This window comes from Procambarus clarkii, chromosome 40 (genome assembly GCF_040958095.1).
Source record: "Procambarus clarkii isolate CNS0578487 chromosome 40, FALCON_Pclarkii_2.0, whole genome shotgun sequence".
Classification (NCBI taxonomy): Eukaryota; Metazoa; Arthropoda; class Malacostraca; order Decapoda; family Cambaridae; genus Procambarus; species Procambarus clarkii.
In genome coordinates, this window is record NC_091189.1 from 449,456 (window position 1) to 457,174 (window position 7,719).

The following is a 7,719-nucleotide window of genomic DNA, read 5'->3' on the forward strand; positions in this document are numbered from 1 at the left end:
GTGCAGGGATTTATCACGGATGATGGTTAGGTTAGAAACACTAATTTTGAAAAAAAAATATAAAAAATTAACCCTTCTTCATTTTTTTTAATTGTTCAGAAATCGATTTCCTCGATTTCGGAACAATAACTCTCTTGCTATAGTCAAGAATGAAGAATCCTTTACAAACTCGTTTGTCTATAAGTGTTCAATCCCACCACTGCTATCCTGGCTTATATATATATATATATATATATATATATATATATATATATATATATATATATATATATATATATATATATATATATATATATATATATGCTGGTCAACACCAGCAATCAACAGCCAATTATTGCACAACTATATTCTACCCACCTCAAGACTCCGCTCCAATATAGAAGCATCAAGAAATATGGACCAATAGGCTTTCTACAAACACTTCTATTCAATACCCATTGTTTCTGTTCTGTCTTGTGTTGATACTTTTAATACCCTATTAATATCCCCCCCTGTTCTGTCTTGTGTTATGCCACATCATCCTTCCCACCTCACTCAAATGTAGATATAATATCAGAGAGACGTAAGTTCTAATCAGTTGTGTATTTGTGAAGTCTTTGAAAATGTAATAAGTTTTACGAAACGCGCCCGTGTCGCGTCAGACTAGAAATAAAAATGAATTTTGGAGAAGTGATTTTTGATTTACCTCCAACAGTGAAGCGTAATGTACGAAAGATTGAGAAAATTCGTGTTAGAATTATTAATCTTACTTTTTCGGTCATATTTAATAATATATATATATATATATATATATATATATATATATATATATATATATATATATATATATATATATATATATATATATATATATTGGGTACCACCTCTGGTTGCGTTTGTAGGGACCCTTGACCTGGAAGAAGACGATATGTAGCATCCGGAAGAGCCTTGTGGGGGCACTTGCGTACACACTTATAGTCTTCTTCTACCACCCCTTATATTTTCGTATTTTGTCATTTTATTTAAAACTTCATTACATAAAAAGGGTTACATCATTGGTTACATGCAAGGTATAAGGCTACTTGTCATAGGTTGTCGAGTTCCTCCACCCTAAGTTCATTATAACTTATTTCAGACTAGCAAAGAAACAAGTTTTTACTGTCTTTGACACTGACTAAATAAGATGATTAGGATGAAAAAGATGGCGAATTCATATCCATGAATAAGATCTCCTCAATTGTCAGTGTTGAAGGCAACATTAACAGACATGTCAGTTCAATATAAAGCTTCAAGAATGTAAAATTCAAGCCACACAGGTCCCACCGAGACTCGAACTCGGATTGTTGGATTCAGAGTCCAAAGTGCTAACCATTACACCATGGGACCTGTTTTACTCACTTTAATAATATGTGTTTCGTCATTACAACTTTTAGGGAATACAAACTTCTGATAATATTTCTCCCTGATTATAATTATACAAATTTAATATTTCCCCAGCATGATAAGAGATGCTTGCAATCGACTAACGCCATAAGAATGCTGGCGCAATCTCTGTTATCCTCTAATCACGTTCGTCGATGCATAGATTTACATCTATAAACTGAACTGCAGTCCAGTAGATTCATCCTCTGCCTGTAATTGCATTAGCATTTAAAACTACCATTGGTAGTGCTGCTATTATTTTTCTTCCTCACTTTCCTTCTCATTTGTTTTGTCCTCTCCTGCTCCTCCTCTCATCGTCCTTCATAATACAACTGTGCTGCATCATAATACAACTGTGCTGCATCATAATACAACTGTGCTACATCATAATACAACTGTGCTGCATCATAATACAACTGTGCTGCATCATAATACAACTGTGCTGCATCATAATACAACTGTGCTGCATCATAATACAACTGTGCTGCATCATAATACAACTGTGCTACATCATAATACAACTGTGCTACAGCATAATACAACTGTGCTACATCATAATACAACTGTGCTACAGCATAATACAACTGTGCTACAGCATAATACAACTGTGCTACATCATAATACAACTGTGCTACAGCATAATACAACTGTGCTACAGCATAATACAACTGTGCTACACATTTCAATGATGCATGGCGGCCATTCGGACCAATTCTTCCTTGATTACCAAGCCCCCTATTATCCCCGAACAGTTCCCCTATAACATCCAGTCTATATTACAGTTTATCACCAGCATGAGGCAATTTTCCTACTTAAATGAGGCATTCTAATGTAGAGAGAAATTTGCTGACCTAACGAGGTTTCTGCTGGGGCCTATAGATTGGCTGTCACGTATAGGACTGGGTATTTGACTAGGAGCCATAGAAACGAAGGAGCTTGCTACCATCGGCGTCCTCGATGATCGTAATGAACTTCTACGATGTGATTCCAACATGTGTATGTTGCTTCTCTCCCCCCGGCTCTTCCCCCTTTCCCATGGAGGACGAGACGTTTGAATATAATTGCTCATATACATATGATATTTCTGTTTGCCTAGCAGTTAATTAATCGGTATCTCGGAGTTACTCAACTGTTGTAGGTCGCATTCCTCGCAAAGGTCAGTTATTAGCTTGGAGGGGGGACAGGGGGTGGCCTCGATAAGCCTAACAACTGTGCTATCCGGGCTCCATAACAATACATGTATTGTACTTTACTCTACGATGGGCCAAATCTGTCTCGAGCATATATATGAATTTAAATGTGATATTTAATACAATGAAACATAATGATTCTAAACTTGATGTATCCATGAATCATTCATGATTATCTAGCTAAGTATTTAGGGGTTTTGACTAGCCATTACGGTTTTTACCTGAATTTACCTGAGGGTCGTCATCTATCTCTCTCTCTCTCTCTTTCTCTAGTGGCCTCGGTGAGGACAAGATGCCGGTGGCTTGTCAAAGATCCTCCCCCCTTCCTCAAACGAAGCTTATTGAGCCGTGTGCCGGCTGGCTGAGGCTAGAGTCGGAGAGGTATAATTAGACTTACAGTTACTTCACTGAAATAATATCTACGGTGTTAAACGTAACTCAACCGGTAGATTACTCAACTGAACAGCATTATAATAAAAATACAAAAAAATACAGCTAATTCCTGTTGCTGCTACCAATGGTACTGTTGATTCTACTGTTGCTGCTATCAGTGTTACTGTTACATTTGTTGCTACTAATGTTGCAACAAATGCTACTGATGCTGTTATGCTACTGCTACTGTTTCTGATTCTATATTTTCTTAATTGCTTAGATATATTTACATGTCACCATAATACACTATTTAAAGGTACTGATTAGCCCCCAGAATACAAATGAAAATACATGTTTCAATGTATCTCCCCCCTCCCCTCCCTTCCCCTCTCTCTCTCTCTCAAAAAAAAAACATATATATATATATATATATATATATATATATATATATATATATATATATATATATATATATATATATATATATATATATATATATGTATATATTATTAAATATGACCGAAAAAGTAAGATTAATAATTCTAACACGAATTTTCTCAACACAACACGCAAGACAAGACAACAACATCTCTTTTCGCAAGACAACAACATCTCTTTCTAGGCGTTTAACGATGCATAAGCAACAGGGCTCCATTAAGGAACATATAATCTCTTCCCACAACCAAACCATCGCCAGAGAAATCCTAGTAAACAACACAGAAATCATCGATAGATACAGCGATAGCAGGCGGCTTGACGTTTGCGAGGCACTACACATCAAGAAGTCAACACCAGCAATCAATAGCCAATTAATGCACAACTATATTCTACCCACCTCAAGACTCCGCTCCAATATAGAAGCATCAAGAAATATGGACCAATAGGCTTTCTACAAACACTTCTATTCAATACCCATTGTTTCGTGTTCTGTCTTGTGTTGATGAAATTAATACCCTATTAATGCCACCTCTTGTTCTGTCTTGTGTTGATGAAATTAATACCCTATTAATGCCACCTCACCCCATCCACCTCACTCAAATGTAGATATAAAATCGGAGATGCGTAAGTTCTATTCAGTTGTGTATTTGTAAACTAAAGTCTTTGAAAATGTAATAAGTTTTACGAAACGCGCTCGTGTCGCGTCAGACTAGAAATAAAAATGAATTTTGGAGAATTGATTTTTGATTTACCTCCAACAGTGAAAAGAAATGTACGAAAGATTGAGAAAATTCGTGTTAGAATTATTAATCTTACTTTTTCGGTCATATTTAATAATATATGTCTACAGGAAAGACTGCTACCAAAATATACTAATATATATATATATGTGTGTGTGTGTGTGTGTGTGTGTGTGTGTGTGTGTGTGTGTGTGTGTGTGTGTGCAACTAAATTATTAATAATGGACTCAGAATCCGTTTCCTGTGGATTCCTTGCAAACATTTAACTCCAACAAAAATAAAGAGTTAGTCAGAATATATGAGACCTGAAAGAGTATTTCGAGTATATCCATGGAATTCCTAAAAGCAACATATAGACATTAATATAACATGAATACAAAATAATTAATATACCTGAGACAAAGCAAAATATACTCAAGCTCTTGTGTGATTGTGATAACATACTTCACACCTCATCATTGCTAAAATATGCTAATGGTTGTTCAATAAATCCCTGAAGTATGATTAACAGATCTCTCACCCTGTCCATAGAGTACAGAATTTTTTTTTATATATGATCGTTAGCATTGTAAATGTGTGACCACGTCTGTGGTTGAAAATAATAATAAAAAAAATGCTGAATTTTGTTTATGGTTATTAATTATTATTAACATCTTTATTGACAAAATTAATTACAATTTTGCCTAATCTGAGGATTTTGATAGTCTTATTCAAGTGAGGATAATGCTGGTATTCACTGTCACGCAGGACGGAGGGTCATACATAAGACAATAGGTCTAAACTGTAGGCTGAAGCACATATATATCATGTTTACATGGTTAACATATTTTGTTCAGTTTGGAAGCCCCGTTGTGTGCCTTGGGTAATTAGTGTCCCGCTGAAAGGGTGTAGGGCTAATTTATATTATCTTTTTCTTTATTTTAGTTATGAGATATTCGTGCGGAGAATGTAGGCCTCAGGCCGGCCTGCTACTTGTTACTCATTTCAGTGTTACTTAGAAAGATGGGGGGGAGGGGGTTAATTATGCTCTAATATCCTAGTTATGCAAAAATTAACTAAAAGCGTACACTGACTATTAAAGTGAAATGCTCGAAACGCTTTGCGTAATAGTGGCTTTAGGCATTGTATGTACTAGCTCTATCTATAAATCCATCAACTTTTGTATTTCACCTTGTATGTACTTTACCTGAATAAATATTTGTATTTGTATTTGTAAGTATGTGTCAACAAGCTCTGTAACTATAGTTTGTTGTAACTCAGCAAAGTGAACATTGGTGTTCAGTTCAGTAGTCCATTATGTTCTCTTGATATCTATTCACTTCCACTCACAGGATGGGTACTGATCCTCCACCACTCACAGGATAGGCACGAGGTTCACTAACACTCATGTATATACGAGGTCCCATGGTGTAATGGTTAGCACTTTGGACTCTGAATCCAACAATCCGAGTTCGAGTCTCGGTGGGACCTGGTCGATAATTATTTTCCTAGAATCTGTACACCAGTTGATTGCCAGTTGAGAGGCGGGACCAAAGAGCCAGAGCTCAACCCTTGCAAGCACACCTAGATGAGCACCGAATAAGTATGGAGCTCCTCTACCACTCACAGGACGGGCATGGGGTGCATAATAAACCAACGAAACAAAAATCAATAACTATTCAACAATACACACACATTCATACCTAAAAATAGGTAATAGGGTTTTCTCCAATTTGAACATGAAAGAAATAACAAAATAACATCGACCAGGTCCCACCGAGACTCGAACTCGGATTGTTGGATTCAGAGTCCAAAGTGCTAACCATTACACCATGGGACCTCTATACCCATCCTTCCCTGACAAAGGTTCTATATTACCCTTGCCGGAGCCATATTATTATACTGAGATCTCTTTAGGATAAATGACTTTACCTCCCAAGGATACAACCTACACCACCCACCGCCTGTAACTCTCGCGGACCTATTTTACTGTTAATGCACTCCTGTGGCATCAGGGAAACGTGGTAGCTAAACGTTTATTTGTTCTGGGCAGGAGTCGAACCCTGGGTCATCAGCTTCATCGTTGGGGTGTATACCGACTGTGCTGGGAAGAATACCATAGCAGGAAGATAAGGAATAGTTTTTCAATAGCAGCAAGATCGATGTTGGTATGCCATAGTAGCAAGATCGAAACGAAAGGAGTCCGAATGACTCCTTAGCTAAGTACTTAGCTAGTTGTACTTACCTAGTTGTGCTTGCGGGGGTTGAGCTCTGGCTCTTTGGTCCCGCCTCTCAACTGTCAAATCAACTTAGTTGATTGACAAGTGCACCAACACCTGTGCTTCTTCTCTTGCTATTTTTGTTGTTGTTGTTGTTGCCTCTTTTGTAATATATTAAAACCAGTCACCAAATTGGTTTAGCTAATTGCATGAGCAAATTATAGAGCCTCGGGGAGATATAATTAAGAAACGCATAGCAGGAACAGAGTGGACAGATGCAAATTATTTAAGTTAGGCAAATTATTTTGCCTGTATATCTCTCCCGACTCTGGTGGTCAGAGTCGGGAGAGAACGAGAGAGACAGATGAACAGCCCCGAGCAGCATCCACAACAGTCACCTCCCCACGTGTCGGTCAGCGACCACTCTGGAAGGAGGCGAGGCAGTGGGCTGTTCACACCTACACCAGCACCTCCTGGCTTCCACAGGTACAATACGAAAGACAAATCTACAGGAGCCGTGATGAGGTTTCGAATCTAAGCCCTGGGTGTACCCCACAGGTATACAAAAGTCAGCTAAACAGGCAACACTGAGGAGTAGGAGAATGTGAAGAGCAAACATAACATCAATAAGAATGTAGAGAAGAGAGAAGGTACATTAAAGACGGAGTTAGAGACAAACAAAATTAAGAAAGGTCCTGGAGATATCCTAGAGAGGGGGTGTAACTCAGAGGTAGAGTGCTCGCTTCGCATGTGAGAAGACCCGGGTTCAATCCCCGGCACCTCCACTGTATTTTTTTTTTTTAGCAGTCCCCGTGGCACGAATTGGTAACACACTCGCCTGGCGTTTCCCAAGCGCTTTGGCCTAGGTTTGTATCCTGGCCAGGGAGGATTTACTCCTAAATCTTAATTTAATCCTTAACTATAGCCTCTGTTCACCCAACAGTAATATGGGTACCTGGTTGTTAAACGATTTGGCTGGGTCGTATTCCAAGAAAAGTTAGGATTAAGGACTTGCCCGAAACGCTATGCGTGCTAGTGGCTGTACAAGAATGCAAGAACTCTTGTATATATATAAATCAATAAAAAAAGCAGTGTTCGATTAATTCATCCTTTGAGGTTCGTATGAGAGTGGAACATCTATAAAATCCCAGTAAACAAATCCCCCCAAAATACAGATCAACTAATTAGCAAAACTTAAAGGAAAAATATGTCTAAGGAATTTAAAAGTTCGAATAAAGCAAAAGAGCAGATGGAAGAATTACAAACATAAAGCTTTACTGCACTAGTAATGGAGCTCCTGAAAGTACAAGTAAAACAAGAAGGACAAACATGCTGCACAGACTAGAAGTTGAAGGGACGACGACGTTTCGGTCCGTCCTG

The 7,719-nt window shown here is 37.9% G+C and overlaps 4 non-coding genes across 4 annotated transcripts; 2 read left to right on the forward strand and 2 right to left on the reverse strand.

Moving 5' to 3' along the window:
* Positions 1-1,293: 1,293 nt before the first annotated feature.
* TRNAQ-CUG (transfer RNA glutamine (anticodon CUG)) lies at positions 1,294-1,365 on the reverse strand. The gene has a single exon. It is a non-coding gene; the product is annotated as a tRNA-Gln (tRNA).
* A 4,174-nt stretch (positions 1,366-5,539) lies between these two features.
* On the forward strand, positions 5,540-5,611 carry TRNAQ-CUG (transfer RNA glutamine (anticodon CUG)). The gene has a single exon. It is a non-coding gene; the product is annotated as a tRNA-Gln (tRNA).
* A 277-nt stretch (positions 5,612-5,888) lies between these two features.
* TRNAQ-CUG (transfer RNA glutamine (anticodon CUG)) lies at positions 5,889-5,960 on the reverse strand. The gene has a single exon. It is a non-coding gene; the product is annotated as a tRNA-Gln (tRNA).
* A 1,092-nt stretch (positions 5,961-7,052) lies between these two features.
* TRNAA-CGC (transfer RNA alanine (anticodon CGC)) lies at positions 7,053-7,124 on the forward strand. The gene has a single exon. It is a non-coding gene; the product is annotated as a tRNA-Ala (tRNA).
* Positions 7,125-7,719: the final 595 nt, after the last annotated feature.